Consider the following 12,518-nt stretch of genomic DNA (forward strand, 5'->3'; position numbering starts at 1 on the left):
TAGATATCCATGATGTCCATGATCAAAAGAATAGTTAATAATTATAAATTTTAATGTTTAAACAAAATATCTTTAGAACCTCGGAAGGTTTCATCAATATTCTTCACAAAAAAAAAAAAAAATCTGAAAATATATCTTTAACTTTTCAAATAAATAAATAAAAATAAAAAATAGGTTTATTGTTAGTGAGATGAAACGGTTAATATCTTGTTTGAAAAATACAATTCAACTTTCAAGCGTTCGTTAATATTCATAATTTTCAAAAGAAAAAAAAAACTTCAAAAATACTATTAAATCACTTTTCTCTTCAATTTTGTCTGGAACTCTCTCATTTATGAACATTTCCCAATATGAATATAATACTAATGCAATATTCAAACAGACAATTTATTTTCAATCTTATTGAGTATTTTTAAAATGATGTTAACAAATTCGTTCATATACATAAGAATACTTTTGAACTTTTTTAAAAAGATAATTAAGGGTATCATATGGTGGTGACCCAATGTAACCCGTGGTCATGTCTTCTTTGAAGAGCCACCTTCGTCCTACCACGGTTTGACTCGTCTACTCCATTTCGAGTCAACAAAGATATCATAGGCTTTGCAGTGTACTCAAAATAAAATGGCGAGACCAAGTTATCTATTCATATCCTATATTTAAAATATTATGCATAAAATCATTCAACCACATGAGAAAGAACAATATTACTAGCGAAAAACTATGGCATCATCGAGACTTGAATCGAAGACCTTTGTATGTTAGACTAACGTGATAACCAACTATACCACAAGACCAAATGATGTGCAAATTTTGTTCTATATTATGATATAATGTTATAAAATCCAGGAGTAAAAAGAATGATAAAATTAGAATTTTAAATCTTTTTTTAATTCTAAAATTAATTGAATAGTATTTACATATTTGAAGGCTTTCATTGTTATTTTGAGCAATAGGTCAAGCTCTTTAATTGTAACAACCTACAAAAAAAATAATAATAATAATAATAACAATAATAAAGAAATAAATAAATAATTAACCCATCCCTCCCTTCACCGATATCTTAGGACTCCTTCCTCAAATATCACTCCTCAAGGCCTACTCTAACTCTAAGTTATGCTAGAGAGAATAAAAAAATAGCCCCTACTCCAACTATAAGTTATGTTAGAGAGAGAATAAAATGGCTTTGATACCATGTTAGATGATTACCACCAACTATCAGTTATGCTAGAGAGAGAATAAAATGGCTCTGATACTATGTTAGATGAACACGACCAACTATCAATTTTGCTAGAGAGAGAATAAAATGGCTCTGATAACATGTTAGATGAACACGACTCTCCACAATGGTATGATATTGTCCACTTTGAGCATAAGCTTTGCTTCGGGCTTTCTCAAAAGGCCTCATAGGAATGGAGATAGTATTCTTTGATTATAAACCGACGATTATTCCTTAAATTAGCTGTGGGGCTCTCATCCAACCGAATTAAACTGTTAAACAGGATGAAACGAAAAAAAAGAGATTTAGAAGGAATGAAGATTTAGTGGATAGAACTAAAAACTAAATACCAAGAGAATAGAGACTATATAGAAGATTCAATAAATAGAATTAAGAACTAAAACTAAATATGGAAAGAAAACAAAATAAAGACAAAGATTTGGTGAAAAAAACTATAGGATAAAACAATTAAGAATTAAAACTAAATATAACCACATGAAACAAAAGAATTAAAAACTAAAATTAAATATGGGGAGAAAAGAAAATAACACGAGGAGAAAAGAAAATACAGACCAAGACCAATAAAAAAAAGAGGGAAGATTCAATAAATAGAATTTAAAACTAAATATAAAAAGAAAAATGGAGATAGGGTGAAAAGAACTAAACCATAAAGCAAAAGAAATACGAGAGGACAAGAAAGTACATAATAATGTAACATAAAATAACTCTATTAATTTCTTTTATATATCAGTAACTTCCATATATATATAATATAATATAAAATACTCTCGGACTTTTATTCATGCAAATATTCTAATGTTCACATGAAATCTAACGTAATCATTATAAATTAAAGGAATAATTTTGTAAAAGTTCGAATTTAAAACTGATGTCATGAGTTCACAAAGGTTGACTTGGATTTCAAAGAATAGAATCGAACTTTAAATTAATGACAACAACTTAAGCTAATCAAGTAAGTGGCCTTACATCAGCATGATTATATTTGATGCTAACACGTGCCCTGTGGTTTTGCATGTATCATAAACTTGATATGTGTGAATTGTTTATGAATCGATATGACTATGATATGTTATGTATATGTTATGATACGTGAATGATATGATAACTCTTACATCATCATGTGTTCAATGGTATGTGTGAGATAGGATACGAGAAGGATGCGATAAACGTAATGGAACGATATGACTAAGATATGATTGACATAGAATATGGTTAGGTAATGTATAGAAAAGGATATGATTATGATAGAATGATAGAACGATATGGTTAGGATACGTTCCTATAACGGTATGACTCGGATTCGTAAATAAAACGATATGGTTAGGATGTGTTCCTATAACGGTAAGACTAGGATACATTCATGAAACGACGTGAACTAAGATATGCATATGGAAATGATATGACTAGCATAAAATATAATCTCGACGTATGCATGAAAGTATGATAAACGATATGAGAAATGTAACGACCCTATAATTTTTACCTATTTAATCTAAGGTCATTACTATACCTTGGAATGCAGAATATACATTAAATGGGCCCCCCTTCATAAATGCGACTTACACTTGCCTTTTATTACCTCGTGAAAGGGAAAATGATTACAACGGAAAAAGAAACGAACATTATTGAAATAATGGAAAAGGAACAAAAACCGAAATGAATGTTTTAATTCTACCCTATGGTTTATTATGCAAATACAACTCAACCTATACTAACCTATACTAGTGATGCAAACCGAATTCAACCTAGACTATGAAATGGAAAAAACAACTACCCTATGCATGTGCCACGGTCCCGAAGTGTACGATGCCGCCGTCGTTGTCACATGGGTGCCTTGCCCTTATCTGCAAAAGTAAAGTAGCACGAGGCTTGAGTATTTCTAGAATACTCAGTAAGTGACCCTCTATCGGGGTTATGCAACAATCACGTGCAATGAAATGATGGGACCTATCATTTCGTTTCGTTTCATTTCGTTTTCCCTGTGCAGTCCTAACGGGTAATCGTGGACGTGTACCATATACTCTACACACATCCCAGACGTGCGAGTATGGGCTCACCAGCTAGTTCGCACACCGCTGGGCCACTTTCCTTATTCGGTGAGCATACTCTGAGAGCCCGTTATGTCGGGACTCGTTAAAACTAAAAATCGTCACGGTAGCGCTATGCAAAGCATAACGACCATTGTCCTGCCATTAGATGTACTCGTCCGTACCCTTGTGATGGGATAGGGGTATCCCCCAGATGCATGAACACACATAATGCATGAGGTCCCCCCTACTTCTACGTTTATCATTAATGATCATAACCCCCCTGTCACGTTCCATGCTTCATGTCATTCTCATTTTCAATTCACATTTCATACATATTCCTATCAGGGTTATGATTCCAGACAGTTTACCATGTTTCATGTCATATAATTCATGCTGTTTACATTCATATATTCCATACAATCATGCCATAATCATTCAAGGACCACATATCGTCACATGCATAACATATCACATCAAACTAAATAGCATACATAGCATACATTCACGTTCACATGCTTTCGTACTTAAGCACATTAAACTAGCATACAATTTAATGACACGTGCAAATCCACGGGCACGTGCCAACATACAGCAAATAAAGCGTAACCTACGACGGGTGAGATACTTACTTGGTAGGCCTTAGCCGAAGTACTCCCTAGTATATAACGTAAGCTCCTAGCTCCTCGTGAACGTTCTACGCTTCCGTTGGTGGTTGGTTCCTATTGATTCATTCGTCACTTTCATTAGTATTTCACAAAAATAATGAATTTCCAACTTGAATTTGTGAAATACGACCTTAAAATGATCTATTTTACCTTAAACAGGACTGAAACTAAGTCTGGGAGGGTCGGAACGGTCACAAACGGGCTGGAAATAGGTTTCTTGAGCCGAATAAGCCACCGCGAGCCTCGCTGGAGCCGAGAAGCTCCGCTGAGCTGAATAAGCCACTAGAGCCGAGGGCAGCTGCACTGCAGATGTGCCACGTGGCACAATCAGAGGGCGACGCGTGTGCAGGGGTCTTGGGTCGAGGTGAAGGTTATTGGATCGGTTGCGAGTTTCGGGCCGTTCGAGGGTGATGGGTTGTTCGCGGGTGACAGGCCGGCCCGGCTGAAGGAAAAATGCAAGTGGGCTGGGCTGCGTGTTGGACTGGGCTTGCGGGTTTTGGGGTGAAGTGGCTGGGTCGCGGGGATCGTCGGGTACTAGACTAACAGGGGACTGGGTTCAGTTCAAGTTGCGGGATCCGACCCCCGGGTCGGACTTCGTCCTCTTCGCCTGGTTGACTGCGCGATTTTCTGGCGACCTTTCTTTCTCCTCGTTAACGTCGTTTAGACGTCCTTTTTCCCTCCTTCTTTCTCCGTTCCCGAGTCTCTTTTTCCCCCCCAACCCCGTTTTTGGTATAGATTTGGTTTATAAGGGCCTCACACTCCCAGATATGGAGAAGTTTGGAAATCCGACGTCCCATCTCCCTTGCCGATGGTGTTCAACGTAAAGGATTCGTCTAACTCTACTCCTGATGTGTATAAAAGGTTCTGGGATTACTTTTGTGGAGTAAAATGGAGGTTTTAACGTCGATTTCGTATGTTTGGCCTCATTGGAGTTTCGTCGGGTTTTTCTGTTCCTTTTCATTTTTCTCTGTTTTCGTTCTTTGCAGGTCGTTTTGGGGTGGTTGAAGGTCGGGGTCAAGTTCTGTGGCACCCCAGCCTTTGGCCGCCCTTTGTGGGTCGTGTGGGAGCGAAAACTCCGGCACATCGTCCGATGAATGGCTCTGATACCATTTGTAACGACCCAGAAACACCGCTAGCAGATATTGTCATCTTTGGGCTTTCCCTTTCGGGCTTCCCCTCAAGGCTTTAAAACGCGTCTGCTAGGGTCCTTCCCCTTATAAATGGTGATTTGTTCTCCTCCCCAACCAATGTGGGACATCACAATCCACCCCCCTTCAGGGCACAGCGTTCTTGCTAGCACTCGTTCCTTTATCCAATCGATATGGGACAGCCCCCAAATCCATAAATTCCATAAAACATAACCTTTAACTTAAAACACAGCCAAGGACTTACGTGTTTCGAAAACATCTTTAAAATGAAACAACAAAAGACTCGAAATAAAATAAACAAGCGTTTAAGTTTAAAACATCCTATACTAGCCTAAGTCTAAGAAATAAATGCCACTATCCTATGCATGTGTCATGATCTCAAGTTGCGATGCCGTCGTCAGCCGTACAGAAATGCCTTGCCTTAACCTGAAAAATGTAGTAGCACATGGCTTGAGTATTTCTTTCGTTATGCAACAATCACATGCAATGAAATGATGGGATCTATCTTTCGTTTCGTTTCGTTTCGTTTCATTTCATTTCGTTTCGTTTTTCCTACGGTGTAATCCTAACAGGTAATCGTGGACGTGTACCATATACTCTACACGCAGCCCATACGTGCGAGTATGGGCTCACCAGCTAGTTCGCAAACCGCTGGGCCACTATCCCTAGCCGGTGGGCATGCTCTGGGGGCCCATCGGGACTCGTTAAAACTAAAACCGTCACGGCAGCGCTATGTAGGGCATAACGATCGTTGTCCTGCCATTTGGATGTACGCGTCCGTACCCTCGTGATGGGATAGGGGTATCCCCCTAAATGCATGATCACACAATATGCATGAGGTCCCACTAGTCCTACAGTCATCATTTAATGAACATAACCCCGTGTCACGTTTTCATGCTTACATGTCAATCTCATTCTCATTTCGTTACATCATACATATTCCTAGCAGGGTTATGTATCATGCAATTTATCGTATTTCATGTCATACAATTCATTTAGTTACATTTCAATACTCATACAACAAGCCATAATCGTACAAGGGTCACACATCATCACATGCATTCATATCACATCAACTAAGCAGCATAAGTAACATACATTCACGTTCACATGATTTCGTACGTAAGTACAAGGGCCACACATCTCCTACCTTTTCTATGTCCTCTGTGCGACATGGTTCTAGAAACCAAGAAAAGGATTCTAGCTAAGTTTATGATTTACTTATAACATTCCCTACATCCTATCTTATAATTCATACAGAAGAAAACATAAATATCATACGTAAAGACATGCATTACATCAGATCACATCACAACACATTTTCATACAGTATCATGTCATGCATCATTTAAAGGCAACCACATTAAATATACCACAAGGATCATACATCCCTCATTCTACATAAGGTATACCTGGCAACGACGAGGCATCGGTAATTGGACCGTGGAACATGTCAAGCCTACAATGTAGGCTAGTCTACAAGATCTATAACCTAAGGCTCTGATACCAACTGTAACAACCCTATAATTTTTACCTATTTAATCTAAGGTCATTACTATACCTTGGAATGCAGAATATACATAAAATCGGCCCCCTTCATAAATGCGACTTACACTCGCCTTTTATTACCTCGTGAAAGGGAAAATGATTATAACGGAAAAAGAAACGAACATTATTGAAATAAAGGAAAAGAGATCCTGCAATTGTTCCTTAAGTTCCTTCAACTCGGCAGGAGCCATTCTGTAAGGTGCCTTGGAGATTGGAGTTGTACCAGGTTCCAGTTCGATTGCAAAGTCCATGTCTCTGACTGGTGGTAACCTAGGCAGTTCATCTGGAAACACATCTTTATACTCTTGTACTACAGGCACATTCATCATACTACGAGTATCTTTCCTCGTGTCCATTACGTTGGCCAATAGGGCCCAAGCTCCGTGGCCAATTATTTTTCTTGCCTTTAGAGTAGAGATAATTCTTGGAGTGCTTCGAGAATCCACCCCTTTAAATTTAAAGCTCTGTTCATTAGGTGGCCTAAAGATCACCTCTCTAGCCCTGCAATCGATAATTGCATGGTTTTCGGCTAACCAGTCCATGCCGAGGATCACGTCAAAATCACTCATGTTAAGAACGATTAACACCACCTCTAGAGGTCGTTCTGCTATTACTATTTGACTTGTTTGCACCCTCTCATTAGCTACTAAAATCTCCTCTGATAGCGTAGACACCGATAAACTATATCCTAAAGGCTCTAGTCCTAACTGTGCATATCTAACAAAGGTAGTAGATATGAACGAGTGTGTGGATCCAGAGTAAAATAATACGAAAGCATGAAAGCCAAGTACTGGTAAGGTACCTATCACCACGGTGTCCATGTCATCCGCCCTCTTTCCTGTAGTTGCCCTAGCAGTATTGCGATTCTGCGCCATGCCCCCTCGGCCTCCTTGCCCTGACCCTGACACCCTATTCTCCTCTTGGCGCCTTCGGTGAGGGCAATCAACCTTCTTATGACCACTCTTTCCACAATAGAAACATGCGTCTGAACCTGCCCTACACTCCCCAATATGTCTGGTACCACAAGTAGGGCAAGTAGGCCTCTCAAGTCTGAGGGCCTCACTTCTAACACCCTGCTGCCTTTCTGTTGGAGGTGGCCTATGTGATATTTTCTGTTCACGTGTCGTGATCTCCTATCAGAATGCTCGTTTCATTCCCGCTTATTGACCCCCAAATCTCCTGAGCATCTTTTGTAGTTGGGGCTCCATCATGGTAGCAGCATTTAGGGCGCCTGCATATGTAGTGGGTGCCACTGCCCCCACTGTTCCCTGGATTTCCTCTCGAAGACCTACAATAAATCTTTGTATCCATTTTTCCTCCGTATCGACCTGCTCTAGTGCAAATCAGGACAATCGGGTCAGCTCCAAATCGTACTCCTCAACCGTCCTATTTTCTTGCCTCAGGTTTAGGAAGGCGGCCTCATTTTGATACTGATTCACCAGTGGGTAGTACTTGTGGAAAAACGCCCTCTTCATTTCATGCCAACAGATTGGTTCCTCATCTTCCTCTCCACCCTTCAACATCCTTTGAGCAGTTTTCCACCAAAAGTGTGCCTCGCCTTTGAGCATGTAGGAAGCACAGTTCACTTTCTGATCCTCAGGGCAATTCATATGCCCAAATATGGTTTCAATCGCTTCTACCCATGCTTCTGCTGCCATTGAATCAATTTCCTTCCCTTCGAAGGTCGGAGAGTCATGCTTCCTAAAGTCCCTAATGAATTTCTGCTCTCTAGTCATGCTAGCGTCATTCCCCCCTGATTGGCCCCAGCGGCCCGTATGAGCGCCTGAAGGGCCTCGTTGGAAATCAATACCAGGTTTGAAGGTGGGGCTCCTGTCTGCCCCTGAGTCTGTACTGGAGGCGTTTGCACACGATCAGGCGACTGAATTGGCAACGTCTTTTTCGAAGTTGAGTCTTGGGTAGGATTATATTCCTCTGGAGCACTGGCTGCTCGCCTACCTCTCCCTCGTCCATTACTTCTAGTTATGGGTGCCATAATATCTACATCATCAATACGCAAGTTACAAGTTGTTTATCTCAAGCCTTTAACCATAGCAGGTTCATGAATTAATGTCCCATCATAGAACGTTAAACTATGATACGACTACAACTATGGACTACTACTTGTAACTTACTCTCTTAATTATCAAGTCGAGGAGGAAACGTGGTTACAAGCCAAGCTGCAGTGGACCCAACAGACACTCTAGATAAAGGAGGGTCTACAGGACCTAACAACCTAGGGCTCTGATACCAAACTGTAACGACCGTTCTCCGACGCATTGAATCACGAATCGCTACGTGGACTCTAGGATAAATGCCTTACAACATTTTCATTTGATAAAACGGGAGACACAATAAAATTAATGTTATCTAATAAGCATTAAAAATCCAAATAGTTCCAAAACATAACGGGATCCGCGGAAACACAACAAAAGAAAAACAGTTACAAAATAGCATAAGTTTTCCCAAAATAAACATCAAAATGGCATTAAAACGACATGGACAAAGAGGACTCAATCTAAGGGTCTCCACTGTAGCCGCACGGCTCCACACATTCCCGCCACCGACATTGGTCTACTTAGCACCTGAAAAATAGCAACAACATGGGATGAGTATAAAAATACTCAGTAAGCAACCTACTTATAGGCTCTTATCGGACTTAATCGTATTCACGGAAACTTTGGCTATATGCTCGAATCTATCTCTAGCAAGGACTACTATAGTCTCAAAAGAAGACCCCATGGATTCTCATTGATATGGATTTTCTTCCATACCTAACTATCTACTGAGCTTAAATTAGTGGATTTTTCCCAGTGGTGTCTGGCCTTAACTACCTGTTCCTGAGAATCAGTAACTACCTGTCACTACGCCCTGCCGAACTGGGTCAGTAAACTACCTGTCTTACACCCCGGTCGGGTTTAGATCAGTAAAAGGCAATGGGTCTCCCCACTAGGCACCCCTGACGTGGTACTACAATATCATACTTACTAAGGCCACCCATATCTAACATAGGTGACAACTAAAAGACGGTAACCCATAATCTACTAAATTCATAATTCACGCTATCTAGCACATAACAAAATAGTCCAATTCACACATGGGCAATAAAGGGGCTATCCACACCCTAAAACAAAACAGCACAAAGTATCAAGGCTCACATCGTACTTATCATGCAAATCAAGAAATAACAATCTATCTCGACTTCCTAGGAAACACATAAACCCAAACGCCTATCAGAGAAATTCACAATAATGCATGCGGAAGTTATATAACCCTAACTATAATCAAGGTATAAACACTCGCGATATCGAAGTACCATAATTGAAACTAATGTTAACCAAACTCCTAAGTATAATACTAGATCATTTGCCCATACTCCAAACCGACTCCTTAGCATTTCTTAGAACTTGCTCCATGCGGTTACTTACTTGTTGTAGACTTTTCGAGCTTGTTTCGGGTCTTCAACAAATTTCCAATTCGTTCAAAGATCTAAAATTAGGTCATACATTGAGAAAATATGTCAAAACTATAGAAGTTGAGTAGGATTCGAGTTAAAAATAGTTCAAATTTGCGAGCATTGGCCTCTGAACCGAGGGTCATACATACCTTCGAGTCTGGTTTTGGGTAGTGGATCAGAATTTGCTAATTGGGTCGGGTCGGGTCCAACAGTTCGTTAAATCCAGCGATCAACTCCTTCCTTCTAGCGACTTTCCTTTCCTTCTTCTGCTTCTTCAACTCTTACCAATGTTCCCTTTTCTTTTTTTCTTCCTATTTCAAAAACAGCTTGGTTCAACCCCCTCCCTCGGATTTATTGGCCTCTTACCAACCAGATTTAAAGAGAAGATTTTGGGTACGTGGCAGACCTACCCACTGCCTTTTCATTTTTTCTGCCCCTTCATACTCCTGTCTTTTCATATTTCATATATATATATATATAATTTTTTTTCCTTTTATTGGTACAGCTGGCTTTTTCTCATTTAATGCCAGCTGTATGAGTTATTACAGTTGTCCTGCCATTCAATGTACGCGTCGGTACCCTCATGATCGGATAGGGGTATCCCCCAGATGCATGAACACACATAATGCATGAGGTCCCCCCTACTTCTACATTTATCATTAATGATCATAACCCCCTGTCACGTTCCATGCTTCATGTCATTCTCATTTTCAATTCACATTTTATACATATTCCTATCGGAGTTATGATTCCAGATAGTTTACCGTGTTTCATGTCAAATTCATGTTGTTTACATTCACATATTCCATACAATCATGCCATAATCATTCAAGGACCACATATCGTCACATGCATAACATATCACATCAAACTAAGCAGCATACTAGCATACATTCACGTTCACATGATTTCGTACTTATGCACATTAAACTACCATACAATTTAATGACACATGCAAATCCACGGGCACGTGCCAATATACAGCAAATAACGCGTAACCTACGACGGGTGATCCACTTACTTGGTAGGCCTTAGCTGAAGTACTCCCTAGTATATAACGTGGACTGGGCTTGCAGGTTTTGAGCAGAAGTGGCTGGGTCGCGGGGACCATCGAGTACTGGGCTAACCTAAGAGGACTGGGTTCGGTTCGGGTTGCGGGATCTAGCCCTCGAGTCGGACTTCGTCCTCTTCGCCCGATTGCCTGCGCCTTTTTCCGGCGACCTTTCTCTCTCCTCGTTAACGTCGTTTCGACGTCCTTTTTCCCTCATTCTTTCTCCGTTCTTGAGTCTCTTCTTCCCCATAACCCTGTTTTTGGTATAGATTTGGTTTGTAAGGGCCTCACACTCCCAGATTTTTAGCAGTTCGGAAATTCGACGTCCCGTATCCCTTGCCCATGGCGTTCAACATAAAAGATTCGTCTAACTCTACTCATGATGTGTATAAATGGTTCTGGGATTACTTTTGTGGAGTAAAATAGAGGTTTTTACGTCGATTTCGTATGGTTTGGCCTTGCCGGAGTTTCGTCGGATTTTTCTGTTCCTTTTCGTTTTTCACTGTTTTCGTTCTTTGCAGGTTGTTTTGGGGTGGCTAAAGGTCGGGGTTGAGTCCTGTGGCACCACAGCCTTCGGCCACCCTTTGTGGGTCGTGTGGGAGCGAAAACTCCAGCGTTCACCGGAGTTTTCGGTTCTACCAACGACCTTTTTTTTTTTCGGTTCCATTACAAGAAATGATATGAAAAACAATATGATATGTTCGTGGGATTGTATTAAACAATAATAAAAATGAAAAAAATGTTGTGACCTTGTACCCGGGTGTTCGGCACTGAGAACTACTAGAGAATGCTTGCCCAATAAGAAAAGGAGGCTCAGGTGGTGTGTGAATCGACTGTGGTGGGTATCCATACTTGCACTAATTACACCACAGTCAAGCTTTCGTTCTAGAACGTTATGATAGGTCCTGTAATTGCAAGTTAGGGGTGTGTGGATGAGTCACGTAAGTGACTATGATGGTAAGACTAGGATACATTCATGAAACGACGTGAACTAAGATATGCATATGGAAATGATATGACTAGCATAAAATACAATCTTGACGTATGCATGAAAGTATGATAAACGATATGAGAAATGATATGAAAAACGATATGATATGTTCGCGGGATTGTATTAAGCAATAACAAAAATGAAAAAATGTTGTAACCTTGTACCCGGCACTGAGAACTACTAGAGAATGCTTGCCCAATAAGAAAAGGAGGCTGAGGTGGTGTGTGTTTTATGTTTGACTACAGAGGGAGTCAAACCCACAACCTTCGGATACGAAGTCAAACGCGCTAATCCACTACGCTATGCAGTCATTTTTTAAAGTATATGCAAATACATTAATATAAATATATATTATTATACTTTTATGTTTGAAATCCTACTTATCATACCG

General features: G+C 40.1%; 1 long non-coding RNA gene across 1 annotated transcript; it reads right to left on the minus strand.

Annotated features, from left to right (window-relative positions):
* Positions 1-8,976: 8,976 nt before the first annotated feature.
* LOC111449856 lies at positions 8,977-10,120 on the minus strand. Its single transcript, XR_002711736.1, has 2 exons — positions 10,057-10,120; positions 8,977-9,213 (listed from the first exon to the last, which is right to left on the minus strand). It is a non-coding gene; the product is annotated as an uncharacterized LOC111449856 (long non-coding RNA).
* Positions 10,121-12,518: the final 2,398 nt, after the last annotated feature.

This window comes from Cucurbita moschata, unplaced genomic scaffold (genome assembly GCF_002738365.1).
Source record: "Cucurbita moschata cultivar Rifu unplaced genomic scaffold, Cmos_1.0 Cmo_Scf00011, whole genome shotgun sequence".
Classification (NCBI taxonomy): Eukaryota; Viridiplantae; Streptophyta; class Magnoliopsida; order Cucurbitales; family Cucurbitaceae; genus Cucurbita; species Cucurbita moschata.